Source organism: Lissotriton vulgaris, chromosome 10, assembly GCF_964263255.1.
Source record: "Lissotriton vulgaris chromosome 10, aLisVul1.2, whole genome shotgun sequence".
Taxonomy (NCBI): domain Eukaryota; kingdom Metazoa; phylum Chordata; class Amphibia; order Caudata; family Salamandridae; genus Lissotriton; species Lissotriton vulgaris.
The window spans coordinates 373,825,650-373,845,789 of record NC_141698.1 but is presented as its reverse complement, the minus strand read 5'-3'; the positions used below and the strand labels follow the sequence as shown (position 1 = coordinate 373,845,789).

At 45.3% G+C, this 20,140-nt stretch overlaps 1 protein-coding gene across 1 annotated transcript in view; it reads right to left on the bottom strand.

The window, feature by feature from the left end:
• The window catches only part of LOC147685285 (alpha-N-acetylgalactosaminidase-like), a 250,557-nt gene that overhangs the window by 170,773 nt on the left and 59,644 nt on the right, over nucleotides 1-20,140 (bottom strand). The window lies entirely within an intron of this gene.

Sequence of the window (20,140 nt, the reverse complement as noted above, 5' to 3'; positions counted from 1 at the left end):
GAAAACCTGACATCTAAAATATGGAGTTTTGAGCAGGGAGGGAGTGGGGTGATGGTTGCATTGCCATGTGGAGGTGTCTGTTTCTAACTCACTCAACCTGGAGGTGGCTTACTTCACAGCTGTTGCTCACGATAAGGCATCACTAAAAGAATCAAGATTTGGTGTAATCTTTAAAGATTGCCTTTAGTGTCTTGTCCTCGTGTTCAAGGTGAAAATGCCTTAAATTAGCCATGCTTTGAAAAAGCATTGCAGGATTTTTAGAGGTACAATTGCTATAAAAAAAATGCAGCTCGTGTGTCAGTTATGCAGTGACCACTCAAACACAAAGCAATTGAAGGGAGGTAAAGACCCACGAGACCTGCTGAACCAGTCCACTTCCTTTAATGACATTGTGTACAGTAAATCACTATGTCTTTGAGGGACACCTCACAAATTGCAATACAGCAAGTGTTGTATTCCATGCAAGTAAACATGCTATCCACTGGACACCAAAATATAAAAGGTTTAAATCATTGCCCCATATCAAAGTGCAACACCATTGCAATACAGCAACATAACACCAACCGTTGGTAGCAGTGCACCCTCTAAAATGCCAATTTATTCATTAATCTGGTGTAAAAAGTGCCAAGGAGAATAAATGAGTAACTACCAGGCCTCCTGGGCTTGTGGTACATTATATGCTTGGTACAGAGATTCACTTTTTATGGCCATTTATCAAAGGTTGAATTTGAATTAAATTAAACAGACCACCTATAAAAGGAAAGAGTGGTATAACGACAGTGTACCACCATGGGAAAGGCTGACATGACACCAGTGTACCGCCATGCAACTTGAGATATTACATGTGCTGAAGTAAAGTGGCATTGGGATTCATTTTAAAGTACAAGATGCAGATTTTGCATGAAACAACTGCTTATAGAATCAGCTAGAAATAGGAGAATGGAGAACCTCATACAGCCAACAAGAATCCCCTAACTAAACGCCTGCATCTGATTATACAAGCTCCTCAAGGCCTAAGTGCAACATTAAGACTAAACTTCCTACCTTCTAATTTCCTGGAGAAACACAAGTCTTGCTTCTTGTTTTAAAAGTTATTTTTAAAACCAACAACATAACAAATAGAATCACAAAACGCATTATGGTTACTTGCAGAATGTCATGGCAGGCCAAACCTAGTGTGGCATTTTTTATTCCTAGAGTGACTATCCCCAATATATGTACCTACCATGGATTTCACTATATTAACTGCAGCTTAATTAGTTGTACGACCCTTGGTGGCAATCATTGCATTCTGATGCAACAATGTCTTATGTACGCCAAAAAGCAAAGAAAAAATACTTTGCATTCTCAGTGATATTATCTACAGCATGGGTACTCTCAAACATTTGCTGCTGGACCACAAAGTATATCTGTGGTGTGACCGAGGGCCGCACTGATGCAAACTGGGTGGCAGTAGGGGGTCTGGGTGAGTCATGAATTGTATGAGGATGTCCACAAATTTTAAATAAATGGACAAGCATTTATTTTCAGGTTAACTAAAGTTAAGTGGAGCAGGACACCACTGTATAATTGCTTCATAACTTCATTTAAGTTGCAATTAAAATGCTTGGCCATTTATTTTAAAACAAATGTGTTCAATACGAGTGCTCAGCAAGTAAATAGCAGCTCGTGCATCTGTTTATTAACCCCTTGCCTGCGGCGGGAATTCCCCGCCCATGCTGACTCCGGCCTGCGCGGGCGGAGTCATGACGGAACGGTTCCGTCATCAGCACAGCTCACCCGTAGCTGATGACGGAACCGCTCCATCATCAGCATGCAAGGGGTTAAGGGGGCTGCATGTAAAGGTCAAGAGGGCCACAAGCAGCACGCGGGCCGTACTTTGAGTATAACTGATCTACGGAATAAGACAAAGAAAACCTTTAAACAAAGTTAATAGTGTGTTGATGCTATGGAAAACTTGATGTTAAGCCAGAGCAAACCATTAATGGGGTGTTTCAGTTAATTATATCAGAATACGTCTCAAAGACGAAGTGGACACCATCAAACATTCAGAAAATTCCTATTGTATATGCAGGCATAGATAAAGAGAACTGTTTCTCCTCTATACAAGATGGCCTCTTTGAAGAAAAGGTTTCTCTGCAGGACTTACTCACACAGACCAGCCTTCATAAGCAATGCAACCTACTACCGAATTAGGGAATAACTCAGAAACTGCCCCCATCCCCCACTATACCGACCTACTGAATCCTTAGGCTCATTATTCTCCTCAAGATTTGGATGTCCAAGTTGGTCTTAGGTGTTATTTAAAAATGTTTTATTTATTTATTTATTATAAAATTTCTAGAGCGCACAAATACCTTCCGGTGTCTCTGCGCTGTTTTAACCTCATGGGCGCTATTGTAATTACGGCCGTATGCTGAGATTTGAAAAAACCCATGTTACATGACGAGCTGGGCTCGTCATCAGCGTGCGAGGAGGCTACACCATGACGAGCCCAGCTCGTCATGAGCGTGGAAGGGGTTAAACATAATGCAAGTTTAGAAAGGGAAGTCAGAAAAAGGGAACTTCACAATTAAAATTCGTGGTGAAATTCTTGGAGTAGTAATGAATTTCCTCCTACTCTGTAAAGTAAGATAGTATATGTGGATTTAGGAATTTAAAAGCCATATATAGAATAAAATGTATTTCACAACTGTTCTGTTCGAAACAGGCATGCTCTCACACAAGACATCAGCACAAGGTCACAAATCCACTGAAAAGGGCCTGCAATGTGTTGATGGTCATTCATACATCTACACGGGAAACATCCTTTACGACGCAACTTTTACAATGCAGTGCCTTTACAACGAAGGTTTTTCAGCGCAAGTCATTACAACGAATTGCGCCTGGGCGCGCTGTAGGATAGGTAATAGTTTAATTTACTATCAAACACCTTCCCTACTATCCACAGGGACTGAAGTTGGAATAGTAAATTAAACTATTCACTATCCAGCACCCCCCAACGCAAGTCGTTGTAACGACTTGCGTTGAAAAACCTGCATTGTAAAGGCCTGCGTGGTAAAAGCATGCGTTGTAACAACGTACATTCCATCTACACATCTCATCAAAGCATAATCAGCAGAGGAAGTTGGTTGTCTTCAGTAAGTAAAGAGCAAGACAGAGCTGAGGTTTCTATGTGCTCGTATTTGCATGTGGAGGGCACTGACAATCATGTTTGGGTAGTGGGACTTAATTTCAAAAAGTCAGCCTTTGAACAAGCATCAATAAGATAAAGAGGCAGGAAGTGTGGGAGGGTGACAGAGGCATCAAGTGGAATCAATACTAGACAGCCTTGGTATTCAGCAGCCTCGATATTCAGCAACGCTCCAGATGACTCTTAAGAAAAACTATGGGTCCATACGTTTATGAATGTATTTATTTTAATTAATGAGCACTGAACACATTTAACCACTAAATACTGATGCTGGCTTTCCTTATATATGGACTTGACATAAACTGATAGCTATTGCCATAGTTTGCTGGATACATCTTCCAAAACTGGGCCATGGCAGATAGCCAAGACCCAAATCCTTCAAGACTGTGCCTGAGGAATTAAAGAAAAGGGTAATAGGACGTTATCAAATAGAAGGAAACCGCATATGGCATGTACCGAGGACTATACAGGTCAATAAAATATTAAAATAATTGGCTTCAAGCTGGTCAGCATTTAAAAGAGAAACGCAGACTCAATCCAAGACAAGCTTCATTATAGGCAAGCAACATGTCACTGCGCTTTGACCATAACTCAATCTGCCTGTGAAGAAAGAACATTGCGAGATCAACTGACCAATTGCGCAGGAGCAAATATAGCGGAGAGTAAATGTATCACCACTCCTGGTTCCTGGATCACCACCCATATCCATATGGTTGAACAGATGAGTTTTAAAAAGTGTGGATGCCAGCAAAAGACAATTTAGCTATTTTTCTTTAATTTCACTACTTTTTTAACTTGGAAAGTTAAAGCCAATTACTTAGTCAAGTCTTTTTACCACAGAATAGACATAATATACTAACATGCCCAGAAAAGCAACTAGAGCTCAAATATAAATTCTATCACATGCACGTCTATGACCAAGATACACTGCAGTACAAGAAATCAACCCAAGTAAAACAACTTCAAAGTACAGGAGGTACACTGAAAATGAAAATATATAATCATGTTGCAAAATAAACATAGACATTCAGAACATATCAGTGCCATCTTTAAATGCAATGATCTGTGAATGCTACACAACTGTGTATGCATGCCGAATGACAAACTGGGAACATTTTATTTTTATTGAAAAACAAAATGGCATTGAAATGTATATATTTTTTTTTGTGTAAGACCTTTATTAACACAAAGCAAAGTACACAGCATGAGCCTACAACCCTGGGGCCGGCTCGCCACGTTATAATGACCATCCAAGAAGTAACAAATTAGCCATGAAGAAGAGCGTATAATCTTTAGGTAGAACCGCCCTACACACCCTCCGTAGGACTCTTAGCTGACAGTTGATATGAGTCTTACATTATATTATTTTATAGAGAAGAAAATTCAACATACCCCAACTTAAGACCTTACATTGCCATCACTCACAACCTAGACATTAAGTTCGACAGTGGTTCCGGTTCCCCCCAAGGGCAGCCGCCATCAGATATGAACTTGTGCACCAAACATCACACATGTCAGAATGAAACAGAAGATGAGCTAGTCCTCCTCACTGTCCTGCAGTGAGTTAAGGTAGTCTGTTAAGAAACACCATTGTCCTTCGGTCTGGATTTCGCTGGTAATTACTCCTCATAGGTTTGCAGTTTGTCCCGGCAGGTGGACATGTCATGAAGCCACGTTTTCTTCATTGGTACCTTACGGCTGTGCCAACATTGCGCCACCTGCCTTTTCGCTAACAATAAAGCAATTGCACAGAACTTGCGTTTTAGCGCTCTGAATTGGGGCACTATACCCAGCAAACAGATCTTAGGCGTGCACTGTACCTCTTCCTCCAACATGACAGCTAGTGTGGTAGTGATCTCCCCCCAGTACCCCGCCACCTTCGCGCAATCCCAGGCCAGATGTACAAAGTCTGCACCCTCCCTGTTACACCTCTTGCACCTGTCTTCCTCCTGTAAGCCAAATCGTAGCAGTTTTGTTGGCGTGTAGTAGGCTTGGTGAATAAATTTAAAATGTATAATTCTCAAATTGCCGTTTGGCGTCAGTATCTGTGTCAACGTGCAGGTGCTATGCCACCCCTCATCTGTTAACGGAGTGTCTAAGAGCCCATCCCACCGGCCCTTAGCCTTAAGTGTGTGTGTCCCGTTATTTCCGATTGTGCAGCAGTATATAGTCTGGACACCAGATGGGAGAGGTCCCGTGTAGTGATCAGTAGTTGCAGAGGTGCAAGGCATTCTGCTTCTGTAGGGAATGTCGGGTAATGTTCCCTTAGCGCTCTGGTTAATCTATAGTACGTGAAGCGAAACATGGGAGTCTGGTTTTGGATATAAGTCAATTGGTCGAGGCCTATGAATGTGCCTTCTCTAAACACATCACCCAGCTTGTCGATTCCAGCTCTACTCAGCAAGGACATTCCTACCTTTTCACTAGTGACGGACAGCGCCTGATGATGTTGTAATGGCATGTCCGGTGCATACAGCGGGGTTTTGTGAGCCAACTGTCCAAGTCTGTGCCATGCTTTGACCGTGGTGTCTACAGTGTTTATGTCCTTTGCATGTAGTGGTGGCCTTGTGTGCGATATGATCGCAGATAGGGGGACAGGATGGGCATCACCCTCTTCTATGGCCGCGTGTGTGTGATAGGGGACCTCATGGTACCAATATGCAGCATATTGCGCCTGGGCACAGAGGTAGTAGAGGAGAAAATCAGGCACACTGAAGCCGCCCTGTGCAAATGGGAGTGTCAGTGTCTGCAGATCAATACGAGCTTGTTTACCTGCCCATATCAGGGTCAGCACCAGGGATTTAATGCGGCGGAAGACTTCTCGTGTCGGCGTGATTGGTATGTTATTAAAAAGGTATAACAATTTGGGTAACACGTTCATTTTGACGATTGCGATTCTATCAGCTAGTGATAGAGACAAATGGATCCACCGGTAGAACTTATCTTCAAGCTTAGAGAGTACCACCCCATAGTTTGCTCGCATGACTTCCTCTGGATCCCTGTGAAACATGACCCCTAGGTAGCGAATCGGGTCCTGTTGCCACTCCAACGGGAAATCGACTTCAAAGGGAGATATAGTGTCAGTTAGAGGTATTATGGAGGATTTGGACCAATTAATCGCTAACCCCGAGTGTCCGCCGAATCGGATGTACTCTCTGAGTAGCGGGTTTAGATGGGTTCCAGGGTCACGGACGTATAGTAACATATCGTCTGCGTAGAGCGATATGTGAAGCGGCCTGGCTACGAATTGCAGCGCCGATTCTTTGTAGTTTTGTCGCACTATGCACGCTAGGGGCTCCAGCGCCAGCGCGAATAGAAGGGGTGATAGTGGGCAGCCCTGCCGCATGCCACGCTCAATGCCAAACGGAGCTGAGACAAAGCCATTGATCCGGACCCTGGCACATGGTTTTGTATATAGCAAGGAGATCCATTGAACAAACCGTTTAGGGAAACCCATTCTGTTTAGGACGGTGAGCATATAACGCCATTCAATGGAATCGAATGCTTTCGCGGCGTCAAGCATGACAGCCACCGCTTTAACCGAGGGTCGCAGGTAGTGAGAGAGTGCAAACAGGGATCTGGTGTTATGCGAGGTGGACCTGGTGGGTACAAACCCCGACTGATCCGGAAGGACCAGGCGGGTCATCAAAGGGGACAGCCGAACCGCTAGAAGTTTTGCGAGGATTTTCGAGTCCACGTTAATCAGGGAAAAAGGTCTGTAGGAATCACATTCCTCCGGATCTTTGGATGGTTTTAGGAGAGCAATGACCAGTGCTTCTCGCAGAGTGGGGGGGAGCAATGATTTCTCAAAGGAGGTACCATACATGTCCACTAAATAGGGAGCGATAATGTCCGCAAACTGTTTATAAAATTCAGACGTGTACCCGTCAGGGCCCGGTGCCTTGCCATTTGGTAGCGAATTGATCACCTCAGTTACTTCTTCCACTGTGATGGGCCTAGCCAAGTACTCTTTGTGCATCCGATAGCCAGCCAATCGCCACATCATGTAAATAGTCATACGTTTCTTCTACTGTTGCTGTGGGTTGCGATTGATATAGCGAGCTAAAGGAGTCCACAAAGCATTTCAGTATATCTGCGGAGTGTGTTTGTAATATACCCTCCTCAGATTTGACTCGGAGTATCGCCGATTGTCTTCGTCCTTCACATATTTTCCGCGCCAGCATACCCCCTGGCCTGCCCCCTCCCCAAAGGTTCTAGCTACATGTTTGCGGTCCAAGTACTTTATTTCGGACTCCAGAAAGTCAGCATGCTCAGTATGTATGTCGCGCAACTTGGGTAACAGTGAAACATCCTGTGTTGTCTCATATAGCAATTCTAAGTCCCTCATTTGCTGCTCGCAGCGGCGAATCTGGCACCTGATGTCCTTGAGTACCCCTATGGTGGTGCCAATGCAGACACCTCTGATCGTGGCCTTGAATGCCTCCCAGAGGAGGCACGGGTCTTCCGTTGTCTGTGCATTAATATCGAAGTAGTCCTTTATTGCTTTTTTTAAGGTGTCAACATAGACTGCATCTGAGAGGGCCTGGGAATTAAACCGCCACTGGAATGGGGGGGGGGTGTAACGGGGAAGTTCTATCTGCAACAGGACAGGGTTGTGGTCCGATAATGTGTGTGGCAGTACTTGTAACTTACGAACCCACAGAGCCATGTCCCTAGAACCCAGCCAGTAATCCAGCCTGGACCAGCTATTGTGAGATGCTGTTATGTGTGTGGCGCCTGGCGCGTCAGTGTGTTGCAGCCTCCAGAGATCTGCTAAGGCCAGGTCCTCCATCATGTGACCCACCATCAGCCTCGATTGCTTGTGCTGCTCTAACGAATGAGAGGAGCGGTCCAGCTCGTCCTGTAATGTCACGTTCCAGTCCCCCCGCATAATATGTGTGTGCTGGTATGTTTTTGCAAATGACCCCAGACTTCCGGAAAGAATTCTGGAGCGTCAGTGTTCGGTCCATATACGTTAAGGAATGTCACGCGTTGGCCCCTCAATGTACCCGTCACAAGCACATACCTGCCAGAGGGATCATGCGTCACGTGCTGTGCCTCAAAGTTGACCCCTTTCTTAATCAAAATAAGCACCCCACGGGAGTAGGAGGAATAGGAGGCCCTGTATGTTGACTCCGCCCATCTCGACCCCAAGTGTGCGTGTGTGTGCGGTGCGAGGTGTGATTCCTGTATGAATGCTATATCAATGTTCCATCTAATAAGACTAGCAAAAACCTGTCTGATTTTCTGAGGCCGCGAGAACCCCCGTATGTTCCAAGTAAGAACGTTCAAGCACAGTCTGCCCTCATTTCTAGAACCCGTTGACATCAGATAATGCAAAACATCTCATCCCTGTACATTCCAATGCTATATGCGGTGTCCGCCCATTCTCAGTATAAGGAACACACGTACTGATGGCAGTCCATCTCAGTGGAGAACCTATGAAGTTATACATATGCAATGCTTTCGGTCTTCGTAAACATTCAAACATCCCCCCTCCCCTGGCCCCACCCACTCCAGCAACCCCAACCTGCCGAAGCCATAGCCCCTCAGAGCACAAATCCCACAAACACATAACCAACAACTCAGTGCCCATTCTGAGAACTCGTGGTGGGTATTACCCTCATGGAGGACCACCAGGAGCACAACCCTTCACCCGGTAGACGGGTGCAGGCGATACTATGAAAACTGTACATATTCGTAATACATGTGTCCATTGACCCTCTGTCCCCTCATCCCTTCAATGACTCCGCAACATTACTCAAGTAGTAGCGCTGTTATAGGGGCAGCACAGCGACACCCTGACGCCATCAGACGTTTGTGCCAGTTACAAGTCCCATACCGCCCAGCGTCCATATCGCCCCCACACATCAAGTGCGTGGTCGCAAGTAGCTAGTTCAATTGAGGCGTGCAGGAGCGAGCGCATATCTGCAAGGTTCCTTACCGCAATGTTGGGTGCAACGTAGTGTTGAATGCACTTCCGCCCCTATTGCCCCATTGCTCTCGACAGGAGGGTTTACGAGCTTACTCATGGGACCTGGACATTCGCCTTGAGCGCCAGAAAATGCACCATCTTGACTTGCCTTTATGAACAAACACACCGTGGGGAGGGCATGGTAGTATGGGTCAGCCACAGGTAACGGTCACAGTCAAATGACAGAAGTGTACTAAAGCCCTCGCTACCCCAATGGATACCAGCCCTTCTGATATACAGTGATTCCATTAAAAGTGCCATAGCCTTCACTTCAGGAGTCTGGCACCAGGCGGAACTGCCCAGTACGGCTTAGAGCGCCCATGTAGCAATCCATGTTAGCCAACTTTACATCAAAACTCACCGCTGTCCGACGAGGGATACCGCCGGTGGCATCAGTCCGAGTCCCTGTGTTGATCAATTTGCGACTCCGATCTCGACTCTCGCTGTACCTTCTTAACAAAGTCTTGGGCCGCTTTGGGTGTAGCCAGCACGATTGTCTTCTCCTTCCACACCACTCGAAGTCGAGCTGGATATAACATTGAGTAGACAATGTTCAGATCGCGCAGCTTAGCTTTCACGGAGGTGTATTCCTTACGTGCCTGTTGGACTGCGACCGTGTGATCCGGGTAGAACTCCAGGGAGTTGCCCTGATGGGTGATTTTGCCTTTTTCCCTTGCGAGCCTGAGGATCTTGTCCCTGTCCCGGTAATTGAGTATCCTTGCCACAATTGGTCTAGGCGTGGCACCGGGCGGTGGCCTGGGGGCTAACGATCTATGGGCCCGCTCCACTATGAAGATTGGCGACAAGACCTCCACTCCAAAGAGATCTTTACATAGATTTTCGACGTATTGCTCCATCCGCCCAGTGTTGGTCAACTCCAGCAGGCCAGTGATTCTCACGTTATTGCGCCTCGAACGCGCTTCCAAATCCTCCTCCTTCGCTTTAATCACCTACAGGATTCGTACCATTCCCGCACATTTGGTGGTGGAGGTTCGCGCTTCGTCTTCAACGGCCGATATTCTTGTCTCCGCCTCATCTAAACGCTCGCCATGCCTCTCCTGCCGAGCGGCCATGCTTTCCATTCTGCACGTCAGGTTGTCCAGCTTACCGTTTATGTCCTGCAGATTCGACTGAATTGCCAAAAGGATCTTCTCCATGTTGCTGTTTGGCATTGGTTCGGTAGAGCCGACAGACTCCACCACCTCCTCTGCAGGCTTTGTCGCCTTTCTGTTATCAAATGATATCTTTGGTTGTTGTTTATCAGGTTTCCCCATTGTGGCGGTCGGAGAAGTCGCTTTCCTGAATGCGGGCCCAGACGCCCTCGTGACTGACCGCCGTCGCCGTGATGCACCGGCAAGGGTAGCGATTAGCTGCACGTGGTATCGACTCTGCGACTGGGAAAATGGCCTCCAGGTGCCCCTCGCCAGAACGTGTGGGCTATGGGGGGGGACGTGGTCAGGCGACGCCAACAGCAACGCGATCTAAGGCGACAGGGAGCGCCTGTACCTCCGGTCGGGTCCCCACCTCAGTCAGCAGGATGTGGGAGCACGGCCCACCTTGCGAGACACTCTGTCGTAGAAGTTGCTCGTGAATCCGGTGAACCTCCCGCCGATTCGTTAGAGAGCAGTCCGTAAGTGCCTACGCCCAGCAGTGAACCATCCAGTGGTGATCCCCGTTGATCCGCCAGGCGGTGCGCCCAGCCCGGCCGAGTCTGTATTCACTGGCGCGAAGGCGATGGTAGCACCACTCCGGCACTACGCGCCGCCATGTTGTCAGGCGCGTGGTTCAGGATGACGGCAGAATCAACTGGCCGTACACGGGGGTGAAAGCAAATCACAATAGTCACTTGGGTCCGGTAAGCAGGTTCTTACCCCCGGATTGCGGATGCTGGTTTAGTAGGCCGATCCCACGCCGAGGCCGCCGTGCAAGTCGGAGGTCCGTAAGCCGATGTCGGCCATGTTGTCAGGCGGGCCGCTGCGCACTACAATGTTCACAGCAAAAGTCCAAAAAACAGGAGTAGTGGTCGAGTCTCTCCACGTCTGCTGATGCTCCACATCTTCCCCCATACGTGGATGGTCGCGGAGAGTGGGTTAGCGGGGTTGGAGCGGCAATAGATCACATTGTTGGTGATCGCCCGGCGGAGCTGCAGTTCAGGCAGCCATTCCGTTGTGCGCCCCCTAGCGCCTCCATTGAAATGTATTTCAAGAGTCTTGAGAATTAAAAAAAGAAATAAAACATAACGAAGAACCTCAAAATTGATTTCTACAAGAGGATTGGCTTTAGGTTTCGTTTGAAGTGGGCCAGATTTGTTTGGTTCCTCAGTTTGGTTCCGTGCCAAAGATTTAAATTGTTTTTCCTCATCAGTGTTAAACAGTAGAGGGACACATGCAGGAACTGCAGAATGAAACAGGAGATGGGATTTGTATATAGAATGTAGAAACCTGTCCTGATCAAATGACTTGAGAGTGCAAATGGCATTTTTGGAAAGGCCTTTTCAGGAAAAACCTCCACCCATTTTTCCAAGAAATTCAAAATAGTTTATGGGTTACTGTATCAGAATCAGCTTCTGGTGTGCCCTCTATAAGGAAGGGAACAAGTTTTATACATGACCATGTATATTTATTTAAAAAGTTTCTTAAATATCCCCCCACTTCCCCAGTTTTTGACCTCTGAGGCGATACACTCCTATGATATACATTACATATGACACTCACCACATGTTTTATTCCAAACTGAATGCGACAACTCCACAATCCCAAAACACTACACAGTATTACATTAAGCAGAATTACATCAATCTCAATTATGTTGCTTGTATATCATATGCTCTGCATTATCGTTTTATTTGTCCAACCTGAATATGTATCACACATGGTAATTTATTACTTGTATACTTGTTTGTTCTATTATAAAACAAATAAAGTTATTTGGAACACACAAAAAGTTTCAGGAATGTTGCACATTAACTTCCTTCTGTATGAGGAAACAAATGAAACACATTTGTGTGTTATTTTTTAAATCACGCATGCCATCAATTAAAGTTTGCTTTATCTTCCTGTTTACCTTGTAAATAGCGGTAAGGACAACAACCCGACCACCTACGCAATTGTACGAGCCATCATTGTTCTTTTTTTTTCAACAGGGTCTCTTCTTTTTGATGTTGACAACCATTTATGGGGCCATGATCAAGATGGATCCTCAAAATGCAAAACTGGTACTCTTCAGGGAGTTTGTGTTCCTGACATGGGGAGACAGACACTCCTTTGCTCTTCCCATCCTGTAGTTTCGAAGCTGTATAGCCGCTTCTGCGTGGGTCTGGCTGGCGTCTTGGGGCGCTGTAGCTGTGGTTATTATTGATACCTGATGACGTACACCTATGAAATTCAATGACTTGAAGCACTTTGAGGTCTCTTTGCCATTCGTATTTTTGTGCATGCTTGAAGATGTTTGCGAACACAATATGCACTGAAAACATTGGAACATGCTGTTAGGGTAACTCTTGGCTGGTAGTAAAACAATCTATATAAGTGTAAATATTATTTGAGGGTACGGGGATGTCTGGTGCCCACTTTGACTTTTCTTTCGTTTCTTGGACTTGTCTTGGAGGAAATACACATTTTCTCCTATCTGAGCAAGTGTCTAGAGGGTGTACATAGACAACTGCAAGGTGGCAGTGGCTACCACAATGGATTCCTGAAAGAAGACATGGTGTAGCTTTCACAAGAAAAAGAAAAATGCTCTGAGGAGCTAAATTCTAGTTGCATTTGGTTGGTTGGATACCTGACTCTGAAGATTACATACATTCTGATTGACAGAGGCTGCAGTTCAACTGTCAGAGCCGGGAAATGTATACTTCAACGCCCCTCCGGCTTAATGAACACCTCTTAGGCCACAAAATCTGAAACTTGCTGCCACTGGTGCTTTTAGAACACAGGGATGAGTGATGGAGTTTGCACTTGGCTGCTAACTAGGCTGAAAACTCCCTTCCCGGTTGCCCTTGCCTTCCTGGACACCACCAGGCAACTCAACAAGTCTAAAGGCAAAAATACATCACCTTAAATCATTCCCTATCCCTCAAAAAAAGGCCAGAGGAGTGCCGCCTCTAAAACCAGCAGCTGCTGGTTCATGTTAGCAAAGTGTCTACTGCCTGATGAGCCTTTTATACTACACACCACGGGACAGACTGCAGTTGTCTATCTTCATGAATAAGATTGGTTCCCCAGTAGTGAAATGCCACTGATCCAAAGGCGCTGGAGCACCATGTTGCAGGCATTCCCATTCCAAGGGATAGACAACACCACTACCACCTAACCCTACATTGGGAGACACTCTTAACTTCCTGGAACCATTTTCTCCACTTCCCAAACTCAGAGACACTTTCCATTGCAATGTCACATCACTGCCACACTACATTTCAACGGCAACATTGCCTGAGTAGGAACCATACAAACTGCAACCATTTTGCCAACCTCCCCATTGTTAAAGTAGCTGCATTTGCACTGTGTTGTGTTTTCTTGCTTTCAGTAGCAAACAAGATATAATGTGTACAGTCAGGGGCACAAGTTATGCCATTCTATCCCAGTACCCTGTACTTATGACCGCATTTCTACTAAGTGTGAATTCTGAGATATTACTAAAGTGTTTGGTAAAGATAAGGGTTCACAACTTTGGTTGGAATCTCACATTTTATTCCAACGGTGTTGTACATGGACTCAGAATTCACACTGCCTCCTCTGAGCTTGGCATTGACTGCTCTTCCAAGTATTCCTAGAGAGTTAAGAAGCATTGTGGGCCTCAATCCCATAGGAAACAGTATCCAATTTACTGGCCAGCGGTCAACTCCATTACTCTCACTTCTGATGGTGCTTGGTTTCACTGCACCTTCAAGGATTGTGGAAAATTTAGAGGTACCAAACACTTAATGAGTCGAAAGCAAAATACAATAAAAATCCAACTCCAATTCATATTTTACTCAACAAAAGGACAATAATCCCGGAGATATGAACTCCGGGATACGAATAGGTAAAGTTTTAAATGAAAATAGCACCAAAAATCGCAAGTTGTGGGTGACTGGTCACTTGACTGGGACAAGAATAACGTTTAAGCCTAACCAAGGATGGAGCACGAGTTAGATACAGAGGTCGGTTTGGTCCTGGTTGAAAACCTACCTTCACATTTAGAAATTTTCAGAGAAAGGAGAGACTTCATAGAGGCAAGGCTCCAGGTCGGATCCAAAGACAAGCTAGATCCAATAATGGGTTCATTGACGGTGAACTGACAAAAGACGAGGTTGTGGTAAAGCCTTTAATGATGGCAGGAAAACCTCGGGGCGGAAAAGTCCATAGTTGGCGCCCAGAAAGTCATCAATGCCAATCAGATGCTGCTAGTAATTGGGCTTGGTGAAGATTTCTACCTTCGGATTTGGAAACTATTCTGGACGTAGGATTTCCTCAATGAGGCAAGGTTCTAGCTGGTTGGCATCTAACTCACCTAAATCAATTTGCTGATGCGGAGAATAACATAGCTTGAGGTGTGGCAAATTCAAGCCCACTGGTGATGCACACAAGGCACATAGGGTGGCAGGTTGGTTACAGTCCCTCGATGGTTCTCCAAGCAGAAATTTAGCAAAACGTTTCAAAGTCCCCAACTTCTAAGTTTAGGCAGTAGAAGTACACTGACAAAAGCCAGGGGTTCCAGGACAGCATTTGGGGGTCAGCACTCACTCCAACAGAAGCCACTAGTAGGGTCCAGGGCAGGTCCAGTTGAAACTGCTAATGTGGGCTCTTTCAGGAAAGTGGGGTTCTTGCATTCTTTGTGTCCCTGTAGCCTAACAGGAGGTCAGGCAACTGAACCTTGCAGTCCACTTCTATGTCTTCGGTACAAGTGGGAGCAGGTCCATCCATTAGGGTTTTCCGTACAAGTCTCAACAGCTGGTTAAGTTCTTCTTCTGTCTCCTATATTGTCCAATACTGGTCTGAAAAGGTGCCTATTAGTGCCACATTTAAGTGTGGCATTAGCCTGTGGGTGGGGTTAACTTGTAGCCCCTTCCTTACCTACACATACCAACCCTACATACTTTTGCAGCAGTTCCCATTTGCTTGGTAGCAAAACATTTCACACTGCACTTCTCTACCCAAAAGACAAACATGGCAGCCCCCTCCCACTGGATTTAGAGCCAGCCTGGCTAAGAAAACAAAAGGGAAGCAGGCCCCAGTGTGCGCTACATCTGCCAATGACCAGGTAGGCTTTCTTTGAAGTTCTGGAACGGCTTGGACACCTTACCTCACCCAAAGGCTTTTGTGCACTGTGTTGGAGCAATCCACATCTCACTCAAGTGGAGCCACCAGGGGTCAGGTGATAACTGGACACTGGCAGGCAAACCTTTTGGGTTTGGGCAGAAACAGATAACTTCCTGAATGTGTTTGTTCCTTAATCATAATATACAATTTTACCATTTATTGAAATTTAAATGCTATTAAAATTGGTCAGTCAGTCAGTCAAAATACTTTATTGGGTTTGTTTTAAAACCATAAAAGCATGATAAAATGTATACAAAGAAATTTAAAAACCATCAATTCGTTACAGATTAAAACAGAGAAAGTTTAACATGAAGTTTGAAACACAATTAACGATATTAAAATTTCTTGTTGGGCGAAATTCATAGAACCCAGTTACTAAACTGAGACGCTACAAACATTCATATAGATCAGTTAAAGTGCGTTAAAGTCAGTTGAGCTTAACCTACGTTTTCTCTCGATTCTTACGGCCGCGGCGAGGAAGCTAGCAACATTAAAAATTTCCCACACATTTGATAGCAGCTGAAAATATAGTAGTGCAGGCTTTGCCTGAAGAAAGCCTTTGTTAGCCAGGATAGGGATAATAAAACGCTCCCTAATGAAGGTAAAGTGCTTGCAGAGAAGAATAAAGTGCATTGTGTCCTGCGTGGAGGCATCATCACATGAGCAAACCCCTAATTCCTCTGCCCGTTTCCATCCCGGGGACACTGCGAAAAGGAAGTGGACTTGCTTCAACCTAAATCTGGTCAGTAAAAATCGGTGATTGGGGTTTGTAACAATAACCAGATAGGGTTCAATAGTCAAAACGGTTTTCTGCAATTGATGGGCTCTTACCGTCGGTTTAACCAACTCCCTGTCCTCTCTGGCTAAATTAGCCATTAAAATATATGAATCCTTCACCCATTTTATGTCCCCCTTCGTTAATTGCTCGGGTAAATTATATAGCTCAGGGCGCCCCAGTGACATTGACATGTTATACACATATTTAAGCCATGAGATGTGGTTCCCATGGTCCAGGGCTAAGCAATCTTTAAGAATTTCCTGGTTTAGCCCCAATTCTGGGTTCAGCCAAATCGAGATCCATTTTAGAACGGGAGCCATGGTGATCTGATCTTCCACAAATCTGGCACCACACTCCTGATGGACTACATAGCCATCTGTGGAGTGTGGGACACATAACATTTTCCTAAGAAACTTGTCCTCCACTACTTGTATTAATTTCACATTCCTAATTCCCCAAATGTCAGCGCCGTACATTGCGAGGGAGATGCATTTTGCGCTGTATATTTTCAGGAGGGCTTGCATGGGTCTAGCCCCCAACTTACGAGCAAAGCCCAAGACGGCAGAAGTAGATCTGGCCATGATATTACTTTTGGCTATAATTTGTGGAGACATAGTGCCTTGATCGTCAAATATGACTCCTAAATACAGAAAGGTAGAAACCTTAGACAGCACGTTTCCATCGCAATGAAAGGTTTTATCTCATGTGGACTTCGGGGCCAATTTTCAATATGTGGGATTTTGTGAAATTAACACTAAGGTCCAATGACTTCATAAAGGCCGCAAAAGAATTTAAAAGCGATTGTAGGCCCACTGTAGTTCTTGCTAGGAGAGCGGCGTCATCTGCATAAAGTAGTGCCGGGATCAGACGTTGCCCGACACGCGGAATATCTTTACACGAATCGCATAATACGGTTCCAAACTGTTAATGTAGAGGGTAAACAATAACGCCGCCATGATGCAACCTTGTCTGACCCAGTTTGTAATGCGTATGCCATCGGTGCAGTTGCCCATTTGATCATAGTGCACCTTGGCAGTCAAACCCCTATGTAGGTCTGCAAGAAAATAAACAATATTACTGTCAATTCCTAATTTCAGAAGCATGGCATACAGTTTGGACCTATTCACCCGGTCAAAGGCCGAGGAAAGGACCATAAATGCCAGAAAAAGTACTCCCTGCTTGGCAACTGTGTATTTCCCAATCAGTAAGTTTAGGTTGAGGCATTGATCTAACATGCCCCTACCATTCCTGAAACCGTATTGCAAATCTGAGAGGGTCTTGGAATCCTCTAGCCAGTCTGTGAGTTGGCTAAGCACCACCCTTCCGAGCACCTTAACTGCAGAGTCGATGAGGGATATAGGTCGAAAACATGTGGGGTCCCCTATATTACCTTTCTTAAAGATCGGTACTATTACCGATTCTGCCCACGTCTTAGGTAGGCCAGATTTACAGGCCTTATTAAAGACGTTACTCAATATGTTGGACCAAGTTTCAATATCAGATTTAAAAAGGTCAGCCAGGACACCATCTGGTCCTGGGGCCTTGTTACTTGTCATCTGTTTTATCGCCACAGACACCTCTGAGACTGGGAAAGTTAAGGTATATGCCTCGATCTTAAAATCTGGGTTGACACTGGTATCATCCCCATCATATACTGATTTAAAATGATTATGCCAGGTCTGCTCCTTGATACCACAGTCAAACTGGCTATTCGGGGACTCACGAAAGAAAGGCTTGTTTACCACCTCCCAAAACTTGGAGCTGTTTTTAATTACATCGGTGGATAATAACTCCTCCCAAGCTTCCTTTCTGATCTCCTTTTTCCGGTTAGTTTGAGCCAGTTTATATGCTTTCCTTAAAGTGGATATTATGTGTTTGTCTGGTGGGTTTTGTTTCAAGGCGGTCATCAACTTCCTGTGGGCTGATGAACAGCTATGGTCAAACCATCTCTCCCCGGCCCTATCCTGTTCTCTATATGGTTGTTTAAGGTCCATGGAAATTTGTTTGCATAGTTTGGTGTAGGCCATCAAAACAACCTCATCCCCATTGCATACATTCTTACAAATGGACATCTCATGACCCATCGTAGCCAACAAGTTGGCATGGAAGTCTTGGGGTACCACCCAGCACCATTTAATTCTTCAGGCTTGATCAGTGGGCGGTAAAGCTAATATGCCCACACTTTTTTTTAATTTTCCCCGGTTTCTTTAAATCATCCATTGTGGTCAATGTAACAGGATTATGATCACTAAATATAGACCAGGATACGGAGTACCCCCTCACTCTGGTGGACAAAGTTGTACTGATGAAAATGTAGTCAATAGTTGACCCAGTGCTATTACCCTTAAAGGTCTGTACCACCAGGCCCCCTCCGGATGGTTTTGGGTAAATAGGATAGTTGGCTGCAACCAATTTCTCCAGAAAAACTCCCTGCGGTGAATGTTCAAAATGAGTATCTTCTTGATCGGCCGGGCCCAAACTATACCAAACTTGGCAATTATCGTCACAGCAATGTATATTAAAATCACCCAAAAGAATGACCGAATAAGGTTTAATATTAGTCACATTATATGAATCAAGAAACTGATAAAGACTGACTAGGTGTTCATTGTTAAAAGCTCTATCAAAAGAATTAAAAAAATTAATAATGAGCCAATTACCAATATCAGCGGACGCAATTTGTACTACCAGACAATGTAATGAACCTGTTTCTAGTTTGGTGTAAGTGCCCGCAATTTTCAAAGAAATCAATGTCAATAAACCACCCTTTGCCCTCCCCATGGGGGAAGCTATTGCAGATAAAAAAAGGCTGCATAGCCATCCAGATTGAAGGAGTTTATTAGTGTCCCAGGTTTCCTGTAGCCCTATGATATACGACTCAATTAAACAGGCCCTCCACCTAGCATCGTCACACTTCCCTTTTAAACCCGCGATATTCCAACTGAGTATCTTTTTCCCTTCGTAGGTTGTCTCTGTGGGGACACCCGACACTAGTGTTTCCCCAGGGGCCGACCCATTAATAAGGGCAGATTCCTCTTGTACCAGAGGCTCCAGTCAGTCGATCCCCCCTAGATCTGTGAATGGCTCGAACCTATTAAGGGTCGGGACGTTGTACTCATAGGTACCCCGGATATGTAATCTATCTGTTGGCTCAATCCTGCCTCTTGCAAGTGGTAGCATGCTACGGTAAAAAGAACCCAGCGGTAAAACCCCAATGCCTGCCCCACTTAGACTCCTTGATTTAGTCTTCTCTAGGATTGCACAATTTGCGGGGACCCGAAGTTTAATATCACACAATCCCCCCTACAGGATTTAACCGAATCGCCTATCCAAGCGATCCTGCGCGTCATTTTAAACTCCCTAAATAGGCAGCTGCCAAGTCCTGTTATATTGTCTATATGGTGGAGAGCTTTGTTCCTAAGAGAGGTCCAATGTTCCTCCGTCCCAGGTTGTAATGGGGGTACATTGGATAAGATAATAGTATAAGGAGTAGCCTCCGGTGGTAAATTAAACTGGGTGGATCTGTCTTGGTGATTTTGTCCTCCAGGGTCTGCCCCTAGACGATGGGTTTCGCTTATCTCTGACCTTTGTCGGACTTTTGGGGCGAGATTTTTGCTTCTCGAGTCGTGAGGAGTTCGAGAGGCAATATTACAACATCTACCCGACACCCCTAATGATCCGTTAGGAATAATGGGTAATGCCATCACCTGCTCAGTAGGCCCTTTCGACCCTCCACCCACCAAGGTGCAATGTGGTAGGGGTAATTGATTCACGATTTTACTCAGTCTATCATCTATCTCCGCTAATTTGCTCGCAATGGGTTTGAGTAGTAATAGGAACATTTCCTCAAGTTTGGTTACTATTCGATCTTCTAGGTCGAGTTGAACCTGCCTGAG